Below are 25,184 nucleotides of genomic sequence, written 5' to 3' on the forward strand. Positions count from 1 at the left end.
CTCATTTCTAGAAATCTGGCCAATTTTCTTAAATCCTCCAAACTGTGACTATCCAGGGTTGGGACCAGGAAGCAGAGTTGTAGTCTTACACACCTCTCTGCAGCTTCTCTCCCCCTGCCATCCCCTCATTACCCCATCCCCGTAGAGACGGTGCCTGCTCCCAGACCACCAATAACTAGTAAAAATCTATTTAAGCATAAAAATTCAAAAAGAAAAAATAATATAGCACCTTCAACTGCACCACAGACTAAAACAGTTAAATGTGGTCTATTAAACATTAGATCTCTCTCTTCTAAGTCCCTGTTAGTAAATGATATAATAATTGATCAACATATTGATTTATTCGGCCTTACAGAAACCTGGTTACAGCAGGATGAATATGTTAGTTTAAATGAGTCAACACCCCCGAGTCACACTAACTGCCAGAACGCTCGTAGCACGGGCCGAGGGGGAGGATTAGCAGCAATCTTCCACTCCAGCTTATTAATTAATCAAAAACCCAGACAGAGCTTTAATTCATTTGAAAGCTTGACTCTTAGTCTTGTCCATCCAAATTGGAAGTCCCAAAAACCAGTTTTATTTGTTGTTATCTATCATCCACCTGGTCGTTACTGTGAGTTTCTCTGTGAATTTTCTGAGCTTTTGTTTGACTTAGTGCTTAGCTCAGATAAGATAATTATAGTGGGCGATTTTAACATCCACACAGATGCTGAGAATGACAGCCTCAACACTGCATTTAGTCTATTGCTGGACTCGATTGGCTTTGCTCAAAATGTAAATGAGTCCACCCACCACTTTAATCATACCTTAGATCTTGTTCTGACTTATGGTATGGAAATTGAAGACTTAACAGTATTCCCTGAAAACTCCCTTCTGTCTGATCATTTCTTAATAACATTTACATTTACTCTGATGGACTACCCAGCAGTGGGGAATAAGTTTCATTACACTAGAAGTCTTTCAGAAAGCGTTGTAACTAGGTTTAAGGATATGATTCCTTCTTTATGTTCTCCAATGCCATATACCAACACAGGGCAGAGTAGCTACCTAAACTCTGTAAGTGAGATAGATTATCTCGTCAATAGTTTTATATCGTCATTGAGGACAACTTTGGATCAGAAGTGCCTGACTCCGTGGTATAACTCACAAACTCGCAGCTTAAAGCAGATAACCCGTAGGTTGAAGAGGAAATGGCGTCTCACTAATTTAGAAGATCTTCACTTAGCCTGGAAAAAGAGTCTGTTGCTCTATAAAAAAGCCCTCCGTAAAGCTAGGACATCTTACTACTCATCACTAATTGAAGAAAATAAGAACAACCCCAGGTTTCTTTTCAGCACTGTAGCCAGGCTGACAAAGAGTCAGAGCTCTATTGAGCCGAGTATTCCTTTAACTTTAACTAGTAATGATGTTTTGAAACACAAGGTTCGGTCAGATCGGCACACAGAAATGATCACACAGACTGCATTTTGCTAGAATAAAAAGGCGTATATTTATTCCCCACAAAAGCAGTTACATCAAACACAAGTGGTTGCAGCGCATTTTTCTCTTACCGTGACGCCTTTAAGGTGGAGAGCCAACACCTTCAGCAGAGTGCGCCTGTCAACCGGCTGGGCGTTCGTACGTTAACCCGCAGCAGACTCTGTTGAAGCATGGTTCTACTCCCTCTTTTCTAGTGTGTCCGCGAAGGGAGGGTGAGTGGCCAACTCAACCTCCCTGGCGCACATAATTTCTTTAATCAACAGGCATCTGAAAGTTATTTCAAAGATATAATAAAAGCAGTTCTTCACTCCCAGTTCAGAATGATCCCAGCATGCTTCACTCCCAGTCGTTAGTGGCTACGAAAACAAAGTCGTGCTATCAGTGTAATAATAACAAGTACATCCAGCTCTTCGCTCCCAGTTCAGACTGACCCCAGAGTGCTAAAACAAAATTAAATAACAAATACATTCTCAGGGTTACTTTAAGACAGGTGCAAAACAGCACAATAACATTTTTATTATACAAATGACTTCATGACTTTCTTTGCTAATAAAACTTTAACTATTAGAGAAAAAATTACTCATAACCATCCCAAAGACATATCGTTATCTTTGGCTGCTTTCAGTGATGCCGGTATTTGGTTAGACTCTTTCTCTCCGATTGTTCTGTCTGAGTTATTTTCATTAGTTACTTCCTCCAAACCATCAACATGTCTATTAGACCCGATTCCTACCAGGCTGCTCAAGGAAGCCCTACCATTAATTAATGCTTCGATCTTAAATATGATAAATCTATCTTTATTAGTTGGCTATGTACCACAGGCTTTTAAGGTGGCAGTAATTAAACCATTACTTAAAAAGCCATCACTTGACCCAGCTATCTTAGCTAATTATAGGCCAATCTCCAACCTTCCTTTTCTCTCAAAAATTCTTGAAAGGGTAGTTGTAAAACAGCTAACTGATCATCTGCACAGGAATGGTCTATTTGAAGAGTTTCAGTCAGGTTTTAGAATTCATCATAGTACAGACACAGCATTAGTGAAGGTTACAAATGATCTTCTTATGGCCTCAGACAGTGGACTCATCTCTGTGCTTGTTCTGTTAGACCTCAGTGCTGCTTTTGATACTGTTGACCATAAAATTTTATTACAGAGATTAGAGCATGCCATAGGTATTAAAGGCACTGCGCTGCGGTGGTTTGAATCATATTTATCTAATAGATTACAATTTGTTCATGAAAATGGGGAATCTTCTTCACAGACTAAGGTTAATTATGGAGTTCCACAAGGTTCTGTGCTAGGACCAATTTTATTCACTTTATACATGTTTCCCTTAGGCAGTATTATTAGACAGCATTGCTTAAATTTTCATTGTTACGCAGATGATACCCAGCTTTACAAGGCGTACTTTTTGTTTAACTGATGCAGAGAAGACATGCACATCCAAAACACACAAAAGGCATACTGGATCAAGAAAAATATACGTTTTGTTTAAGCCATGTTTGCGTAATTACAACCTCTTTAGGATTCTTCCATGTGTTATTTGAACACCTACTGAATTTGACACTTATCTCATACGTATTTGTTTGACGTTCTCAGCGTTATGGTAAAATATGGTTTCTTTTCAATAATGGCGATACTTACTTATCTTAATTGTGATTACATAAATTAGCTAATTATCAAAATGGGCACCAATTTCAGTTTCTAGCATTTATAAGAACACTACAAGTGAATCAGGATAACATTTCAGTCCTCCTTTTGATGACAGATACAAGATTTCCAGTTGTTTGACTGGTTCCTTTTATGTTCTTACCGAATTAACATACATTAGCATATTTGGGCCCTTCCAAACCTTCTATTGTTCTCCATTTTTAATATGTTATACCTGGGATATATTAGAGGAAGATCCCACATAAAACTTTTTCTTTTGGGGGGTCAATTAGTGGTTCTTCAAGTCTCAATATGACTGGACTATTAAGTGGGAACACTTTAAGCTGACAAAGAACTGACATTTCTGTGTATGTTTTTTGAAACAGAAAGGAGCTGCATTTAGTCACGCCCCCTCTTTTCAGTACAAGTAGCCAAATCTTTATATCTCTTGTACATACCATGTGGGTGTGGTTTCCACAATTGGCCCAGTGGGTGATGCAGAGCAAACAGGAGTCCAATTATGGACTAAAACCAAACTAAAACAAGCTGTATTAGGCTTAAATTTTGTTTATAGTACAGGAATTCCGAGATGCACATACATTTGAGGATTCTGACTACTGGTGTCTGGTTTCTCTTTCTAGTTTCCTTACACAGCCACTTGAACTATGTACTCTAGAGATATTTACTAAAGTACCATACCATGTTTCTTTCATAATGATTTAAATAAATCAACTCCAAGACATATTCATTGACTTGGAAAAGTACATGTATCCATCCCTGAACTTATCTAAAGAAAACTGATTGTAAGTGATAGTTAGTTAGCCCAACTACTAATCGAGTCTGAATTACTAATGGGCTCTCAAATAGAGGCACTGTGCATACAAATATGTGGAATTCTTAAACAGTTATCACGTTGTTTTTGTTAACCCAGTGAATGGAAGCTACACATCCAATCCACAAGCACATTGTTTTGTTTCAACTTACTGTGGTGTTGTATATAGGCTCAATTACAATAATGTCACTGTCCAAATATTTATGGATCTGGAAAATAAATAAATACACTCAACAAAAATATAAACACAGCACTTTTGGTTTTGCTCCCATTTTGTATGAGATGAACTCAAAGATCTAAAACTTTTTCCACATACACAATATCACCATTTCCCTCAAATATTGTTCACAAACCAGTCTAAATCTGTGATAGTGAGCACTTCTCCTTTGCTGAGATAATCCATCCCACCTCACAGGTGTGCCATATCAAGATGCTGATTAGACACCATGATTAGTGCACAGGTGTGCCTTAGACTGCCCACAATAAAAGGCCACTCTGAAAGGTGCAGTTTTATCACACAGCACAATGCCACAGATGTCGCAAGATTTGAGGGAGCGTGCAATTGGCATGCTGACAGCAGGAATGTCAACCAGAGCTGTTGCTCATGTATTGATTGTTCATTTTTCTACCATAAGCCGTCTCCAAAGGCGTTTCAGAGAATTTGGCAGTACATCCAACCAGCCTCACAACCGCAGACCACGTGTAACCACACCAGCCCAGGACCTCCACATCCAGCATGTTCACCTCCAAGATCATCTGAGACCAGCCACTCGGACAGCTGCTGAAACAATCGGTTTGCATAACCAAAGAATTTCTGCACAAACTGTCAGAAACCGTCTCAGGGAAGCTCATCTGCATGCTCGTCGTCCTCATCGGGGTCTCGACCTGACTCTAGTTCGTCGTCGTAACCGACTTGAGTGGGCAAATGCTCACATTCGCTGGCGTTTGGCACGTTGGAGAGGTGTTTTCTTCATGGATGAATCCCAGTTCACACTTTCCAGGGCAGATGGCAGACAGTGTGTGTGGCGTCGTGTGGGTGAGCGGTTTTCTAATGTCAATGTTGTGGATCGAGTGGCCCATGGTGGCGGTGGGGTTATGGTATGGGCAGGCGTCTGTTATGGACGAAGAACACAGGTGCATTTTATTGATGGCATTTTGAATGCACAGAGATACCGTGACGAGATCCTGAGGCCCATTGTTGTGCCATACATCCAAGAACATCACCTCATGTTGCAGCAGGATAATGCACGGCCCCATGTTGCAAGGATCTGTACACAATTCTTGGAAGCTGAAAATGTCCCAGTTCTTGCATGGCCGGCATACTCACCGGACATGTCACCCATTGAGCATGTTTGGGATGCTCTGGACCGGCGTATACGACAGCGTGTACCAGTTCCTGCCAATATCCAGCAACTTCGCACAGCCATTGAAGAGGAGTGGACCAACATTCCACAGGCCACAATTGACAACCTGATCAACTCTATGCGAAGGAGATGTGTTGCACTGCATGAGGCAAATGGTGGTCACACCAGATACTGACTGGTATCCCCCCCCAATAAAACAAAACTGCACCTTTCAGAGTGGCCTTTTATTGTGGGCAGTCTAAGGCACACCTGTGCACTAATCGTGGTGTCTAATCAGCATCTTGATATGGCACACCTGTGAGGTGGGATGGATTATCTCAGCAAAGGAGAAGTGCTCACTATCACAGATTTAGACTGGTTTGTGAACAATATTTGAGGGAAATGGTGATATTGTGTATGTGGAAAAAGTTTTAGATCTTTGAGTTCATCTCATACAAAATGGGAGCAAAACCAAAAGTGTTGCGTTTATATTTTTGTTGAGTGTAGAACCTTTTCACTTGTCCATTCTATAATTTATGTTTTGTTTTTTTTTTGTGCATTTTGGTTTCATACATTTTGCTCCATTTACAACCCCAATTCCAATGAAGTTGGGACGTTATGTGAAATGTAAATAAAAAAAATACGATTTGAAAATCCTCTTCAACGTGTTGCATCCATTTCAAAATGAGCAAATACTTGCACAAAAACAACATTTATCAGTTTGAACATTAAATATCTTGTATACAGTTGAATATAGGTTGAAGAGGATTTGCAAAACGTATTGTTTTTATTTACATTTTACACAATGTCCCAACTTCTTTGGAATTTGGGGTTGTAACAGCTCCCCTTTTTGTAAAAATGTGTCAATAAGAGGAAGCCATCTATAGCACTGATTTATTTGGATGTCACCAAAAACAAATGAATTATTCTTACCATTGCGTTCCTGCAATGGTAAGAATTACATGAGTTGAAAGATGGAATGTTCCATTCAGCAAAGCAAATGATCCATTATCCTACAATCTGTTTTGAAATGTTCTGAAGCTGCACAGATAAATTAGATCCAAGGACTTGATCTGCTGAACATGCTTTTCTCTTTGAAAGCCTGAGGAAAATGGGACGTTCAAGACATTGTTCAGAAGAACAGCGTAGTTTGATTAAAAAGTTGATTGGAGAGGGGAAAGCTTATATGCAGGTGCAAAAAATTATAGGCTGTTCATCTACAATGATCTCCAATGCTTTAAAATGGACAAAAAAAAAAAGACGTGTGGAAGAAAACAGAAAACAACCATCAAAATGGATAGAAGAATAACCAGAATGGCAAAGGGTCACCCATTGATCAGCTCCAGGATGATCAAAAACAGTCTGGAGTTACCTGTAAGTGCTGTGACAGTTAGAAGATGCCTGTGTGAAGCTAATTTATTTGCAAGAATCCCCCGCAAAGTCCCTCTGTTAAATGGTGGTGCAAGCATCATGATATGGGCATGTTTCTCCTACTATGGTGTTGGGCCTATATATCGCATACCAGGTATCATGGATCAGTTTGGATATGTCAAAATACTTGTAGAGGTCATGTTGCCTTATGTTGAAGAGGACATGCCCTTGAAATGGGTGTTTCAACAAGACAATGACCCCAAACACACTAGTAAACAAGCAAAATCTTGGTTCCAAACCAACAAAATTAATGCCTCGCAGATGTGAATCATGAAAAACTGTGGTTATACAACTAAATACTAGTTTAGTGATTCACAGGATTGCTAAAAAAGCAGTTTTGAGTTTGTAGCATCAACAGCAGATGCTACTATTATGAACACCCCCTTTTCTTTTTTTTTTTTTTTTTTTTTTTTACTAATAGCCCAATTTCATAGCCTTAAGAGTGTGCATATCATGAATGCTTGGTCTTGTTGGATTTGTGAGAATCTGCTGGTACCTTGTTTCCATGTAACAATAAGAAATATACTCAAAACCTGGATTAATCTTTTTAGTCACATAGCACTACTATTATTCTGAACACTACTGTATGTGTGATCTCCATATCACAAAAATGAGGGTTCTCAAACCACATTACCAGCCAGTAGAAAGTGTATTGTAGAGATACCAGATTCCTCTATTTTCCAGCAACATCTCAAAATGCGAAGGTGGTGCAAGTATGTCCCTTTTGAACTAATGCAACATGGCAGCCTCCATGAGGGGGCTCAGCCCTGTACAGATATGAAGGGCTCATCCTAAGCTTATTAAAATATCTATTATTGCAGGTTAACATTAATGAACAGATTATCAATGCTATATACAATTTCTACCAATAAAGATCCTTAAATGCTGCATACTATGACTTTAAACTGACACTGATTAATAGTTATTAAACAGTACATTTCTCTGTTTAAGAAGCAGTTCACATGGTGTGTGTTTATTTTATATAATCACGAGAGGACCACACCAGACAAACATATTTTGTGTATGTTGTGGGGAAAAAGAAGAATGACAATTTTTTAATGTTTAACCAGACTTTATTTGACCATAATGTAAAAATCCAAAGCGCTCTTAAATGAACACAGTTTTGTTTTTTAGCCACATTATGGCACAGAACACTTCCTCTGATCACAGATGAAACATTTCATTCTTACAAAAAAGAAAGAAAGAAAGAAAGAAAAAAAAAAAGAATCTCTGATGCAATCATCTCCCCCAAGACAAAAGTATAAAAGTACTTTTCAGCCACAGGGGAAGGCATTCAGTGCTGTGCGCTAAAATGTTGTTTGACTTCCCTCTGAAGGTTTTACGTCCTTGAAAGGCCTCGATTGTCCAAATCTTTTACCTGAGGAATTAAATTGAAAATTATTAGAACAAGTGTGTTCACATGCACAGCTGCAGCTTTTGAATGTACACATGGCCTTCAAAGGCATATGAATGACTTTTCAGACATTATATGTCACACCTGTGCCAGACTTCAACACACAAGCCAACGCTGAAATGAGCAAAACGATCAGCAGTTACAGTTTTTCAACAGGCCGAAAGCCACACTGACATTTGCATGAATTTGATCCTTGCGCTGTGCGAGGCTGTGCAGTGTGCACGCAATGACACGCATTGACATTCACTGTTTGCAATGAAGTTGCGCAGTGTTCACAACTAGTTCACGCAAGTGGCACGAAATTTATACGTGCCAGAATTTTTGAACATTTCAAAATTTTCTTAGTACACTGCCACGCAGCCTGGCACAGTTTGATGAGTTTGCTCATTGCGTGCCAGGGCGAGGATCAAATTCGTGCACGTGTCCAGGTGGTTTAACAGTTCTCAACGTGTGAACAGCCAGACGGTTAAATGTGATTTTGAACATATTTCTGGAAATATTCTTAACAGGATTCACTTCCAGCTACTTGCAGCTCAGTGACCGGAACAGTCTCGCTTCACACCCACGAGTTCAACTATGGACCACATTCTAGCCCTGTGGGTACCCACAGAACACAAGCGTGACTATTGGCACTGCTTCTTTACAGCCTATGTTGATTTTCACAAAGCGTTTGATTAGTTGATCGGACTGCTCTCTGGGACATCCTGAAAAATTGTGAGATCTCCAAGAAACTTCTGGGCATCATAACCAGCCTGTACACAGATCCTGTGAGTGCTCTGCTGACTGGAGATGGAGTTTTTTCAAGTGAAACCTGGTGTTCGCTAGGGATGCATTCTGGCTCCTACACTGTTCAGTGCTTGCACTGACTGGGTGTTGGGTAGGGTTGTGGAAACTAGTGTGCCTTGATAGAGAGAGTGGCATCAACTCAGAACATGGCGCCATTTGGGGTTCAACTGCGCTGAACTACTGAATGAACCGTTAATGTTTTCAACATTTTTTTAAAATCATTTAACACATACAGCAACACATCCAGGTACAGGTGCTATCAAAATAAATATAAAATAGGTAAGTTATCAAATTTACATAAATGTACAATTTCTGATGATTTAATTAATTTAAAGCCTGATTTATGCTTCTGCTGCTCTGTAACTCCGTGTCATACAGTGACGTGTGTGACAATTTTAAAGTTCTCCGTCTCTGGATTATGCTTCATTCTGGACTAATGTGACCCCCAACAAGCTTTTCTTTCTACAAACATCACCTCCAAATCAAAGGTAAGCTGTACATTTTCTTCTATTAGCAACTTTGTGCTGTAAATGTGCAGACTTTTCTGATCCATTTATTAGCGTGCGCACTGTAAAAACTGTTATGACGAAGGATTGAAAGCAGCAAAGTGTCAAATCACAGCTTTTTGTGTCTGATTTAACAGGTGCACGTCAGGCTGCAGCTCCGAGTCCAAGTCTGTAAAAAAAATAAACTGCCGGGCTTTTAATCACGGAAATGACTCCGGTCCCACATGCGAGGGGCTTAATGGAAATGCATTGCGATCGGACAGGACATTTTATCCAATGTGAGCGAAAATCCGTTATATACAGTCTTTAATACATGGAAAACAATACAAAAACTTTGGGACTTTTTTGTCTGGTTTATACGATGACAGTTTAGGTGAGTTTTACTGTACATGGAACTGAACAATAAATTTAACCTCTCAAAGCTTTGATGATGAAGTCGCTTACATCCCACACGGCTGACTTTATTTTCCCAATTTTTTTTTTGTTTGGATCTGAAGGGAACCTGTACATCTTGAAGCCCTTGTTGTGTCTGTTTGTGCATCCAAATGCACAACAACCAGGGATTTTCAGTGAATAAATAAAGAAAAATAGCTGAATTTACATGCAGACAGATTAACAGCAAACGCTATTTTGAACCCAAGATGGCACCATGAGTCACGTGACACCCCCCCCACTTGTCATGTCGCCACTCTATCAAGGCACACCAGTGGAAACCAGTGACAGACACTTTTGTTGGCGAGGAAAGGTTTACTAACTTTGACTTCATGTATAATGCTGTGATCTTTGTGGAATCAATAGACTGCAGCACTTGACAAGCTGAGTAAAGAATCAGAGTGTCTGGTTTTGAGTTGGTCCAGGATCAGGGCTATGATTCTGGCTTTTAATGACTTCCGGTACTCAGCCATCAGAATTGTATCTGTATGTGGTGAAAGAGCTGAACTTTTAGAGACATTCACTTATCTCAGCAGTGACATTCGTGTCTCTGGGTCCTTGGCCTTTGAGATCTAGAGGTGCTTGGAAAGAGCTTACGGATTCATGAGAATGCTGGAGAGAGGTGTTTGGCGATGCCAATATCTTCGCAGAGCAAAGGTCCAAATATTTAGGGTCCTGGTGCTGTCTGTCGTGCTGTAAGGTCGTGAGACTTCAACATTAACCAGTGACCTAAGATGACGACTGGATATCTTTGGTACTCGGTCTCTTTGGAGGATCCTTGTGTACAACTGGAATGACTTTGTATCAAACAAGCGGTTACTGAGAGGGACTAGGATGAGGACTATCACATGCATTGTGAAGGAGCGTCAGCTTCAAGATTTTGTCCATGTGACCCGCTTCTCTGTGCGTGATCCAGCAGACAGGTGCTGGAGAGGGCCAAGGGGACACAAATGTACCAGGACCCAGGCTGGATCGGTGGCATTATGGATGCAGCGTAGTGCAGCACCAGTGCATGCCCCCAGATCTGAATAGACTCTGGAAAGCAGCTGCTGTCCACAATATTCAAATAAATTCAACAGCTATGCGATGAGGAATGAGTATTGGTGTCTCTGTATAAATGGGGGAGGGACAACCATTTCACAGCGCAGGATTCATGTGAACTAAAACTTGCGCACACACAGTAATGTCATTTACTAAACCTGCACATGTGCCTAGACCAAGAAAGTAACCAGGGACCAGAAAAGCTGAGAACACAGATGGAGTGTTGCCTCATTTTCTGCAGAGGACACTGTAGTCCACTAAATCTTTGAGTGGAAAACTATTGTTGGGTGTTAGATTAATGTTTAAATGCCCATCATAGTACCCTTAATAAACCAACAGCAGACAGTCAACCTTCATCTACTCCATTATAAGGCAGTCACAATTCATTACAATATTCACCAATCGCGATTATTTTTCATATTCGCAAATATTTTTCATAAACACGATTACCGTGAATTACTTATTTTATCCACAAAGTTGCATAAACGACTCAGAATCTGACGTCATCGTGCTGCAGCAGCAGCCGCACGCAGCCTCGCTGCCTCACTCGCTCTGTTTCCTCTCATCTTGGTCGGATGGTTATTAGCGAGGCTCGGATAATAACACGGGGCGTGAGGAGGTTCTGGTTCCAAAGCCACGTACCACTGTGGATGCATTTCGGTTTTAAGTAGGGCTGCCACGACTAGTCGACTAGTCACGACTACATTGACGACTGAAATCGTTAACAACTAATTTAGTACTTGACGAGTCATTTATTTTATTTAAGTCTTTGTTTTTCCTCTCAATTCATAGTTTTAGGCAGCCGTCCTGCCGTCATTTGGACTTTCAAATTTTGTATAAGACAGCCGATTAAAACAGTGGCCGTCTTATTCAAAGCCGTTAAAAATGGGTAGTTTACCGAAGGAGCTGTGTGTGTGTGTGTGTGTGTGTGTGCGCGCAGAGTCAACTTGCTACAGACTGCGAGGGAGGGAGCAGGTGAGGGAGTGAGATTCCTGAACAGAGGCACGACACGTTACATTCTGCTGTGAACCATCAGTGCACTTAAGACAGCGAGCACGGAGCAGAGAGAGGATTTTAACCCGAGTGAACATGTTAAAAAAAGACAAAAACAAAAAACACCAAACCTTGGGGCTGCCTTTACTCTCTGTACTTTCTCTACACGTGTGGATCTGATGGCACCGACCTGTTCACACAATGTGAGTGTCGTATACTGAATTTATGAGATCATGAGATGAAATAAACGGTCAAATATCCTTAAAACATCCTTAAAAAATGAGAATATATAATGAACTGAGCAAAAATTACACACACGGGTTTAAAAAAACCTACTGTGGAGAAGCTGTGCAGAGGCACAGATCACAAAAATCTGAACTTTAACAGCTGTTTATTTTCCAAAGGTATGTATTTGTTCAATCTTGAGCTTAATGTCATGTTTAAGGACAAATGTGACTGACGACAAAAAAAGGATGACTTCATCACACTAAAATGAACTGGAGTCAGAATAAAAATACAAGCTGCTGATTTCTGTTATTTTCCCAAAGTTATTATAAGCTGCAGCTATATGTTTTAATTATTTCAAAGTGAGTTACCTCCTCTTCACCCTCTACACCACGGACTTTCGTTACAACTCCAATACATGTCACATGCAGAAGTTCTCAGATGACACTGCAATTGTGGCATGTATTTGGGAGGGGGACGAGAGGGAGTACAGAGGCCTGGTGAAGGACTTTGTGCAGTGGTGCCAGCTGAATAAGCTCCAGCTGAACACCACTAAAACAAAGGAGATGGTGTTGGACCTCTGCCGGGCACCACCCTCTCTGCAGTCCATTAACTTCGGTGGAGCGGAGGTGGAGGTGGTCTCCACGTATAAGTACCTGGGACTACATCTGGACAATAAGCTGAACTGGGCAGCCAACATGGACGCTGTTTATAAGAAGGGCCAGATCAGAATGTATTTTCTCAGAAGGCTGGCCTCGTTCAGAGTCTGCCCTAAGTTAGTGCACCTGTTTTATCTGGCTATTGTGTCCAAGTGTTCTTTTTTATGCCGCGGTGTGTTGGGGGGCAGTGCTTTTAAGGACATTCACTGAACCGGCTCATTAAGAGGGCGGGTTCTGTAGTGGGTCTGGGCCTGGACTCTGTGGAGACAGTGGTGGAGCAGAGAACACTCACAAAGACCCATGCCATCCTGTCTAATGAGAGTCACCCTCTGAACTCTGTCTTCTCCATCCAGAGAAGCTCACTAAGCTCGAGATTTCTCTCACTGAGATGTTCTACAGAGAGACTGAGGAACTCATCTGTTCCGCGTGCCATCAGGCCGTTTAACAAGGCCTCTGCTGGGAGGAGCAGGAGGGAGAATGTGCTTTAGCAGCTAGTTTTTAGTTTTTATTTATTTATTTTTGGGGTGGGCTTTGTTCCTTCCATTTTATTGTATCTTTTAATTCTATCTATCCTTGGAGCACAGACAATGCACAATTTCCCTTGGGATCAATAAAGTATTTATCTATCTATCTATTGTATTCTGATTTATTTATACAAAAAAAAAACAAACATGGGGAGTCTAATCATCCTGCATTGTTCTGTTAAGTTTATATCAGTTTTCCGGAACATGTCCAGGTGTTTTTTCTTCTTTATAAGAATTTGGTGTTTGCTCCACAAAGTTTTAAAACACAATAAATGTTCACACTGTTCTTTAATTTCAGAAATTCAACAGAAACAACCAGAAATCAGAAAACGTTGGGACTGTATGTAAAATGAAGATAAAAATAAAAATGTTGCACTATTCCCAGTTTCTCCACTCACAGTAGCCAAACGTTATTCCAGAGTTGTGTAATTATACTACGATAGTAGAATACGAGGTCTGTCAATAAAGTATAGGTCCTTTTTATTTTTTTTCAAAAACTATATGGATTTCATTCATATGTTTTTACGTCAGACATGCTTGAACCCACGTGCGCATGCGTGAGTTTTTCCACGCCTGTCGGTGATGTCATTCGCCTGTGAGCACTCCTTGTGGGAGGAGTCGTCCAGCCCCTCGTTGGAATTCCTTTGTCTGAGAAGTTGCTGAGAGACTGGCGCTTTGTTTGATCAAAATTTTTTCTAAACCTGTGAGACACATCGAAGTGGACACAGTTCGAAAAATTTAGCTGGTTTTCAGTGAAAATTTTAACGGCTGATGAGAGATTTTGAGGTGATACTGTCGCTTTAAGGACTTCCCACGGTGCGAGACGTTGCGCAGCGCTCTCAGGCGGCGTCGTCAGCCTGTTTCAAGCTGAAAACCTCCACATTTCAGGCTCTGTTGATCCAGGACGTCGTGAGAGAACAGAGAAGTTTCAGAAGAAGTCGGTTTCAGCATTTTATCCAGATATTCCACTGTTAAAGGAGATTTTTTTAATGAAAGACGTGCGGACGGGTCCGCGCGTCGGGACGCAGCCGGCGCAGTGCGGCGGCACAGGAAAAACACCTCCGTGTTGATAACCATTTGTAAAATCCAGGCGGCTTTTGATGGCTTTCAGTGGAGTGAGTATATGAGAAATTGTTTAACAGCTGGACATGTTCCAACTTGTCCTTAAGGCTTCCAACGGAGGTGTTTTTCCTGTGGCGGAGCGTCGCGGCGGCTGCGAGCCAACGCTGCAATCCGTCCGCACGTCTTTCATTACAAAAATCTCCAGCAACTTCTCAGACAAAGGAATTCCGACGAGGGGCTGGACGACTCCTCCCACAAGGAGTGCTCACAGGCGAATGACGTCACCGACAGGCGTGGAAAAACTCACGCATGCGCACGAGGGTTCAAGCATGTCTGACGTAAAAACATATGAATGACATCCATATAGTTTTTGAAAAAAATAAAAAGGACCTATACTTTATTGACAGACCTCGTATAAAGAAGGGAAAAAAGAAAAAAAAAAAATAGACAATATAATCAGCAATCGCAATTATTTGCCTGACAATTAATTGTCTCCAGAAATTCCTAATCGTGACAGCCCTACTCCATTATTTCCAAGTGTTGAACTCATTATACCCTGGCAGGTTAATAATTTTATTTTTCCCTAGTGACCTGCAAAGAAGCCATTATGTGGCTGACATTGTGACATTTTTAATGGATTGTACATAAAGAACATATCAGGCTGCTGAGGGAGAAGTACGACTTACCTTGTATATCCTAACCAACCAGTGCTCTGTCGTGTAGGCCTCCTCCAACACATCCAGTTCAAAGTCTTTATTCCCAATTTCAGCGTTCCTCACTCTGTCATAGCCAGGGGGGCGCTCTGGAAAGAACACAAAGTTAATCAGGATTACACAATAAAACATTCTATAGTTACTAAGCACTACTGCAACTGAAAAAATTAGAGCCAGTGTTTAATAATGCTTGATTAATAATAATAATACTCTTATTATTAAGTAGGGTTGTTTGAGAATAGGGGACAGTATACAAATAATGATGTTTATGAGGGCAATGATAAGAATATTTTCATGAGGTGAAAGATGGAATGTTCCATTCAACGAGGCATAGCTGAATGGAACATTCCATCTTTCTCTGAATGAAAAAAAAAAACATTCATTATTTGTATTATATAACACCTAAAACAGATCCTGTCATTTGATAATTTATAAACAAGAGAAAAGGGACTTACGCCCTTCCCAGTTCTATGCTCCCCGCCAAAGCTCGATAGTGAGACAGAGATGCCCATCTCACCCAGGTGTCATCTGATGGAGCCTGCTGTGCCCCAGTGGCCACCCACAAGCCTTGAGCTGCAGCGGGGCCAACCCAGCCTGCACGGCTCTGCCTCCGGCAAATGCTTTTTTCTCAGGACTTCCCGGACTCGCTCTTGAGCTCCCTCTGCGCATCCAGCCTTCCCGTCCATTGCCCAGCAAGTCTGGGCACTGTGATGGGCTGCTGTTTGTTTTTAGCTAAGTGCTGTCACTGCTAGTGTGAGCGCGAGGTGGTGTGCAATAGCACAAAACGTATAGAACCAAAAATGCATGCTAAATAGAACCAAAATTGCACGGTAAATGGAACACAATGGCAAATGGTACAAATAATCGATACCACATGACATACAAACCACCAATCAAATGACAAGGATCTATTCAAGGCGTTATATAAAATTAGCTGTGTGAATAAAATATTAACAAGTCAAACTGTACTGTTTGTGTTGGATAGTAAAAACAGTTTTTAAAATAATGCTGTAACACTGTATTGTGGCTCAACAGACCAACTGTTATTGAACATGTTACAAACACAGCTCAAGTTACAGCGTATTCAGGGGGCGCTAGTGCATGTGTACAATGTAGACGTGTGTTGTTAGCGCTCCGCGACTTTGTAACTTTGTAAATCTGTATAAATTTATACTTTCACCACATTTCACTCGTTTAAAAGTTGCCTGCGTCACTACTTTTTTCTTACTTTGTGGTCAAAATGCCAAAACCTGGGGCTCCCAATAAGTCCAATGGGACTGGCTGCCATGCCACCGGAGCTGCTGCTAATGCTAACGTTAGCACCGCCACTACTTCTGCCTCCAAGTTTGACGAACCACCGGATAAAGCCTACGCAATGTGCAGAGAACTGTGTAAAGAGATGGCTGAGCCAATACTGTGGGGATCATGAACGATTGATGCATTCAAAACCAATTTTCAATTGCTAGTAGCTGCACAGTCTGAGCTCCAGGCACGCATGGCTAATCAGGAATTAGCAACTAGTGATCTTGAGGCCCGCACAAGTGAACTGGAAGCTAAGCACGCTGATCTCGTAAAGCTTAATAGCCAGCTCCAAGCAAAAGTTCTCAACCTGGAAGCCCACTCACGGCGGCACAAAATTAAGACAGTCGGGATATCGGAGGGCGAAGAGGAAGATAAACCCACTGAATTCATCTCCACATGAATCCCTCACTTGCTTGGAAATTACTTATTCCCACAACCGGTAAAAGCTGATGTGCGCACCACACACTCCAGCCAAAGCCAGCCGTTGGAGCCAAGCCACGCGCCATCCTAGCACGCAATCATCACTTCCAGGTTAAGGAACAGATCCTGCACCACGGAAGACTATGACCCAAGGAATATAAAGGCAACAAAGTCCTCATGTTTCCAGATTATACTAACAAAGTGATGACACAGCGCTGTGTGTTCCGAGAGGTGATACAGACTCTGCGCAACAGAGCGATCAAACATTCACTGTGATACCCAGCTGAGCTCCACATCTATCAACAGGACGGGGGAGCCCCCAATATTTTGAGAATCCCAGTGAGGCTGCAGGGTTCCTGGCCAGTGATGATGGGCATGAAGGGGAGTAAATTTTCCAACAACTTAGTCACCTTGGTTTCATATCCGTACTTCTTCAAACCTTTTTTCACTTATTCACTACTATAATTTTTGTTGATCGTACGGATATTACAATGCGAACTTGACTAGTCTGCAATACGTTGTTTTTGAATATCATATCATAGTATAGTGTGGTGTAAAAAGTCAGTTTTAAATGTCACGGAGGGGGGGTGCTAGAGGTCGTGGTGATTTTCATGCCCAGCAGCTCCCTTATAAGTGGACAAGGGGTGCTCGGTGTCAAGTTTGGGGAGACACATGAGGGGTGGGGGATATATGTTTTTGTTTTGTGTGTGTGTTTAAAATGCCCTTATGATGCTGCAACATTTTGGATTCTGTTTTCTATGCTGGTGCATGTACAGCTTATGTTTTTTTTTTTTTTTTTGTTAACTGATGCAGAGGCCCCGCCATGTGGGGGGGGGGGGAGAGACATAAAATTATCATATGGAATGTAAAAGGGATGGGCCATGTCATCAAGAGAGAGAAGGTCTTTAAACATCTCAAGTCCTTATCTGCAGATATCATTTTCTTACACGAAACTCACATAAAAGCAACTGAACAGCGCAAGTTTAGTCGCAGCTGGATATCGCAAGTTTATCAGTCCTCTTTCACTTCTCGTGCTCGGGGTGTAGCTATACTTTTCAGGAAGAAGGTTACCTCTTCAGCTTGTTTCTTGAACACCGACCCCAACAGCAGATATATCATAGTCCTTCTGGCACCATGAATTTCACTTCCACTGACACTAGTCATATTTAAGGGCCAAATACAGATAATCTGGATTTTTCAGGAAAATGTTTGACCTGCTGCCTGATACTGATCCCTCCTATGTCTTAATTGATGGAGACCTTAATTGTTACTTAGACCCTTATTTAGATAGGTTATCTTCACGTTTACCACCAAATATTGCCTCAGTCCAGGTGTTGAATAATCTGATGAAGTCCAGAAATTTAGCGGACATCTGGAGGGTTCAACACCCAACTGATCAGGATTATTCATTTATTCTCAAGTGCACAAATCTTATAGCAGGATAGATTACATTTATTGGACTTGAGGCTAATTTGCAATGTCGTCATACAAAAATCACAATATACTTATCTCTGATCACAGTCCAGTAACTATATCTTTAAATCTTTGCCTTCCTAAGCAGTTCTACCCCTGGCGTTTAAATCCCACCCTATTAACAGATAATGAATTCCTAGAATTTATCAGAACAAAAATGGAGAATTTCCTTGAAATTACTGATAATGATAAGGTGTCCAATTCCATATATGGGAGACTCTTAAGGCAGTCACCCGCGGAGACATAATCTCATGAGTCAGCTGCTAAAAGGAAAAGGGAAAAGCATTTATCTGAAATTGAAAATTACCTCCCAGTTTTGGAATCAGCTTACAAAGCCTCAAGATCTTCTGATGATTATGACAAGATCTTGAAACATAAATATGAGTACAATTGCATCATAGGAGTTCAAGTTAAAAATGCCCTTCTGAACCTAAGACAAAAACAATTCAAACTTGGGATAAGCCCAGTAGACCTTTGGCAAAGCAGCTTGTGGGGGGGGCAGAGGCCTCTAGGTCAATCCATTGTATCAAATCTAGGACAGGGACCCCTTAATTCACTTTAAGGAAATTAATGACCATTTTAGAGAATTTTACAGCAAACTGTACTCATCAAAATATAGCTCTGACCAATCAGATTTGGATCTTTTTTTTTGATACCCTATCTTTATCCAAACTAAGTCAGGTAGCCAAAGATGAACTGGATTCAGACTTCACACTAGAGGAAAAAAAAAAAAAAAGAGCCATTAATTCACTCCATTCAGCCAAGGTCCCTGATCCAGATGGATTCCAGTGCGAATTTTAAAAGAAATTTTGTGACAACCTCGCCCTACTCCTGTTGAGAATGATTGTAAATTCCAAAAATAATAGTTTTTACCTAAAACATTGTATGAGGCTAACATTTGTCTCTTTCTTAAGAAGGGGAGGGAAGAAACTGATTCCAGCTATCTACAGGCCTACTGCACTCCAGAATGTGGACAGGAAAAATATTACCAGGATACTGGCAGGCAGACTAATAAACACATGCCATCCATCACACATCCCGATCAAACAGGATTTATCCCTGGCAAGCTTCCTTTTTTAATGTCAGGCGTCTCCTTAACACAATGTACACTGAACTACAGATAACGTCCAGTGATGCTATTCTCTCCCTGGATGCCCATAAGGCTTTTGATCAGGTTAAGTGGCTTTATATATTGAATCAATTCGTAGATTTGGGTTTGGAAAAAACATTTATGTCCTGGGTAAAAATAATATATGCCAGGTCAAAATGTTCAGTTTTGACTAATTCGGTTCGATCAGCAACATTCTCACTGCAGCGTTCAGTTCAGCAGGGTTGTCCTCTCTCACCTGCACTTTCTGCTATTGTGTTAGAACCCCTAGCCATTAAAATAAAAGAACATGCTGACATTGCTGGCCTGGAAGTGGGAGGTGTGGAGACACGTATCAACTTATATGCTGACGATGTAATACTGTATCTTAAAAATACAGAGAAATCTGTACCTATTTTGTTAAACCTGATTAAGCCTTTTGGCAACTTGTCTGGCTACACCATCAATTGGACGAAGACTGTATTTATTCCTCTCTCCAATAGTTATGCTCCAAGTTTCCTCGAGAACACACCTTTCAAAGTGGTTAAAGACTGTTTTACATATCTTGGCTTAACAATTCCCAGGGACTCTAGGTTGCTATTCAAGTTAAACGTCACAGAGTTGTTACAAAACTTAGGCATACAGAAAGCTGGAAAACTCTACCTTTGTCTGTGATTGGCTGGATAAACTCAAGATGTGCTCTCTTCCCAGGTTTCTTTACCTTTGTCAAAAGTTACCTATTTTTCTTATGTCTGCCTTCTTTAAAGAATTGGAAGCCATAATTTTATCCTATGTTTGGAACTACAAACCCACAGGATTTCTAAATTCATCTGTAGATGCAAACGGTTGAGGGTGGGCTTGGTTTGCCACACTTTAGACACTAATACTGGGCTGCTCACATCAGGGCCTTCATGTACTGGCAAAAAGGGAACCCCTGAAAACCTTGACCACTGCTGCCCCCCTGTGGCTAAGAATGGAGGCAAATTCTGCTGTCAACTCTTCCCTACCGCATTATTGTTTTCTAAACTAAAGACGACAAGAGATTTAAAGAGGCTGAGCGTTTGTATGAAACATTCTGTCAGGATTCTCAATCAGCTCAGGAGGCCCTGTGTTTTGCCCGAGATCGCCCGCCCTAACACCTATTTTTTTTAACAATCATTCATTTCTACCTCAATGGTCTGATAAGGTTTTCATTTCCTGGAGAGAGAGAGGACTGATTTTCTGTTTAAACACCTTTACATAGATAGACAGTCTGCCTCTTTCAGATCACTGAGGGAGAAGTTTAGTCTGCAATATTCACATTTTTCCCCCACTATCTGCAGGTTAGGCATTAATTCAATCTAAAATACACAAATCTGAGGCTCTCAAAGGGAGCACACCTTTTTGATATTCTACAAAATTCCCCAGATTCTAGACATTAGTGTCCAAGTTTGTGAACGTTTTTGAAGAGTGTGAACTAGTATCTAGTAGTAAAATTAAAAGACACCTGTCAATAGAAATTGGTATCAACATCTCTAACAAGGTATGTGAGAACAGCCTATGCACAATAAAGTCTTGCTCTATTAGCAGCAGGCACCACTTAATTCAGTTTAAAGTGGTCCATCATCTTCATTACTCAAAGGTCAGGCTGCATAAAATCTATCCTTTTGTTTCCCCACTGTGTGACAGGTGCAAAGTCTGTGAGAGCACATTGTCTCATGCATTTTGGTCTTTCCCTCTTGACAGAATTCTGGTCCAAGATATTTGATTGGTATGAAAAGGTGTCTACATGTTCCATTACCCCTGATGCTGAATTGGCTATTCTTGGCTGCTCCAAGGCCTCTATGAGTTCTTCCTAAAACTACACAGTTGTCTCTCAGGCTAGGCATGATCGTCGCTAAACGGCTCATCCTCTACGAGCGGAAATCACCAACTCCTCCATCTTGGTGGAGGACGTGGTGGATTGATGATATCTGTCATACAGATGGAGAATCTGAGACTTTCCAGAATGGATTCTTGCACGGGTTTGCTGCCATTTTGGACCCTTTTCTCTCCCAGGTGGGATCGCGTGATCACCCAATGACTTTCGTGTCATATGCAGCGATTCTGATGATGCATCCTGTTTTTCCCCTTTTCTGTTTTTTGGGCATTGACATGTGCACCTTTTTTTTCCCCTTCTGTCTGGGCCGGGGGTTTCTGTGTGTTTTTTTCTCCTTTTTTCCCCTCTTTCTTTTGTTCAACTAAATAACTGAATAAAAACAATTAAACAAAAAGAGTTAGAGCATGTCCTATCTGCTGACAGTCGAGTACAAGAGTTGCTCAAGCTTGTCTCCAAACACGCACACAAACTGGGATAATCGTGGATTACTCACTGGCCTCTGTGTAGACCTGACCAAAGCGGTAGTAGCACATCTTGTACATGAGACAGTTGAGCAGGACAGGCGAGCCCTCACGGTCCACTCTGAATTCCCCGGTGGGTAGTAGTCGTGCTCCTTGATGTGCCTGCCAGTGTCTGTGCTCCCTCCGATACGCACCATCCAGAGAAATTTATTTATGTCTGAAACAAAGCATGGATTAGAGTCACACTGGCAGAACACCCTGTAGATAGAACATGTGAGCATCTACACATATGAGACACACCATCTGAGGAGTAGCCTGTCAGTCCTCCAAATATAACCAGGACATAACTGACATCCAGTTCCCTCATGATCTCGTAAGCTCTCTCTTCCGTGGACGCCATGGCCTACAGAGCAAACAGCCACCTTGTTAGCAGCATGCTGCAAATGTGGAAGCTGCTCTGGGTTATCATGCTCACCTGCCCAACTCTGGATATGCGTGTTGTTCCACGTGTTGTTGTCTACTAGAATTGTTCGGTTGGCCATTGCCGTTATCTGATACCCATAATCCCACCAGGACATGACTTTAGCATCCTTGAATAAAAAGCAAACAAAAAGGTCAAGCAACTGAATGGATGCCACATCTAATCTAAGGTCAGGAAAGTTAAGGTGTTCGTTTTATGACTCTAACATCAGGAGTATTGTGGCGGAGCCAATAGTAAGCCTCTCTGAAGTCATCAAAGATGATGCGGCTGCCGTCGCCTCCTCGAGCAGACAAGACAATTGAAGGAGAGGAGTAGGCCTCACTGGTCACCCAGGTAGAGTGGAATGTGTACGTGATGAGGAAAAAGGCCATTACTAGAATCATTCCACTGGCAACCTGTAAGTGTATCAAACACAAGACATCATCAGGTTTTACCTTTCTGTGCAAACATGCCTTCATTCTAACTGAAAACCTTAAAATACCATCAGGAGTATCAACGTGAATTAAATAATGTCCCAGCTTATCTACACATACTTAAAGGTGAGTGACTGGAAAGGAAAAGTTGAATTTTTTTGTTTGAAAGATAATACTGCAACAGTGATGGATGCACATAATGTGAGACAGACGAGGATGGAAGTAATCACTGCGACCAGGAGTTCACGACTAATTGGAGGCAATCATTTATTGTTCCTTCACAAATCCAGATTCTTCAGCAGTTCCAGTCTAAATCATACTGACAGACAAAACTGAAAGGTGAAGAGGGTGGCGCCATCTAATGGAAAAAAAAAAAAAACACAACATAAACAGTACCATAGGGATATGAAGGGTTTTTTTTTTATTTGTTTGTTTGCTTTTCCTCCAAGTGAAGTCAAGAGGCATGCACTGGTTGTCCGCCTGGATGGTTGACATTCATAACACCATGGAACTGTCTTAGGTCCTGGATGGCAGCCACCCAGGCAGTCAACTGGTCCCGATCAAGATGAGTCATTTAATAATACAATAACATGCTTTTGGAGGGCGGTATGCATTTTCAGAGGCCCGACGTTCACGCCCAGTCGCCCAAAATGACAGATATTCGCCCGAGTTAGACGAATGCTGTTCAATGTCGTACTATCCATGAGAAAATCATCCAGAATATCCATATTGGGACCAACACACACTTCTCGCCTTATCTTTTCCTCTGCGGACAGTTTTTCTTTTTTTCCCCTCTGAGGACAGTTCATGGGCTGCGCGCTATGACGTCATTTGTTTACGCACCACGGGCGGATATAGCCAGATAGCGTCGACATAAATCTACGATACCGGCCTAGCAACGCCCTGGTAAAGAGATAATAATTGAATGTTTGTTAATAATGAGTCCAGTATTTATACATTTCTAGATAATGTACTTCCACAGAACACAGTGCAAGTACATTGGTGTCAATCCAGTGTGTGCACCGGTGCAGACTGATGACATCACTGTCATATTTTATGCGATCCATCTCCTGCACATCTTCATACCACACAGAGTGTGTAAGAGGAGTGTATTGTTGTGTAGCAAAATGGTTCTTTGTCTGTTTTAAATTGTGCTTGTTGTTGTTATTAATGTGTGTTCATGTTAAAAGCGTTACCCAGTTAGCTGGTCAGAAGTGTACCAGATGTAACACCGTCAAAAATAGGTTTGTGGTTATGATGCAAAAGCAGAGTGTCGATGTGCGTTTGAAAAGTTTCTGAAGCACACAGGGATGGTGCTGCTGAGCTAGCAAGTGCTGAATAGAGTGGTGGCTATCAACACCGTCAATGTGTCACTGATCAAATGGACTGCAGACGGGTCACGGTGAGACTTGGGTTTAATAAATACAATACTATCAATCAAAAAAAAAAAAAAAAAAAAAAAAAAAAAACCTCAATTGGCCCCGATATTGATCTTCGTAATCAGCAGTGGTGGGCACACTTCCGATAACCGATAATTATCGAAGATAAAGTTTTCATTATCTGATTATCTTTTCAGATAAGTTTGAAAACCATTATCGGATTATCTTTGAGACACTCTGATCAGGACAACAGCATTAAACTCTAGTGCCTAAAACTCTTGTGAATATATTCTCTGGGTTTATAGACGTTTTTGTGTTTGCTTTTATTAAATTCCACGCATCTTAAATGTAGCAGAGTAGCAGACACAGATTATCTGGAATTTTGATTTGGCAGGTTTTCAAGGTCTCTACTGCCATCTACTGGCCAGTAGTGCTCATGGCAGTGGTCAGACTGAAACTGGGCAGACACTGTACCACAGAACCGCACGGTGTAAAAGTTCAGAGCGCCCGATTTATGTTCTCACACACATTGTACATTCAAAAAACACACATAGGACTCGTGTTTCCAGAAGCAAAACGTACACAGATGCTTTTTTTCCCAAACTTAATTTACAAAAACTCTCGATGGGAGACATCAAAATTAAAAAAACAAAAAACAAACAAAAAAACACATTACAAAACAGCTCTGCGGTGTTTGCACAGGCACAAGAATATCAAACAGGTTTGATTTTTATCCGACTATACGATTGGCAATCAGAAGGTGGTCGTGAGATGTTAAACGCAGCTCGTTACCCATGTATACTAAACAGTGCAGGATGCTCGATTAAACTGAAACTCGGTGTGATCCAAAAAATTCTCGCATTAAAGAAAAATCAGCTGAAAAAGGGCCAAAACTCGCACTAACACCAGTAGTTGGCAGTGTTCTATTTGACACCGGTTATATCAGACGGTTATCTAATTACAACTTGGCTTTTTTTTTTTTTTTTTTTAAATGGCTGTTTTTTTTTTTACAAATAAAAAATGGCATCAATACTGCACTAGTCCCCTCAAACCTCATTTTTGATGGGGTAGGTGGAGTCCTGCTGCTTCTTGCTCTTACAAATATGTGGAATTCTTAAACAGTTATCACGTTGTTTTTGTTAACCCAGTGAATGGAAGCTACACATCCAATCCACAAGCACTTGTTTTGTTTCAACTTACTGTGGTGTTTATATAGGCTCAA

General features: G+C 41.2%; 1 long non-coding RNA gene across 1 annotated transcript; it reads right to left on the bottom strand.

The window, feature by feature from the left end:
* Positions 1–7,784: 7,784 nt before the first annotated feature.
* Positions 7,785–25,059, bottom strand: LOC117517842. Its single transcript, XR_004562868.1, has 7 exons — positions 25,015–25,059; positions 22,377–22,565; positions 22,165–22,279; positions 21,990–22,092; positions 21,722–21,906; positions 15,062–15,177; positions 7,785–8,111 (listed from the first exon to the last, which is right to left on the bottom strand). It is a non-coding gene; the product is annotated as an uncharacterized LOC117517842 (long non-coding RNA).
* Positions 25,060–25,184: the final 125 nt, after the last annotated feature.

The sequence above is a fragment of the Thalassophryne amazonica genome, chromosome 9 (genome assembly GCF_902500255.1).
Source record: "Thalassophryne amazonica chromosome 9, fThaAma1.1, whole genome shotgun sequence".
Classification (NCBI taxonomy): domain Eukaryota; kingdom Metazoa; phylum Chordata; class Actinopteri; order Batrachoidiformes; family Batrachoididae; genus Thalassophryne; species Thalassophryne amazonica.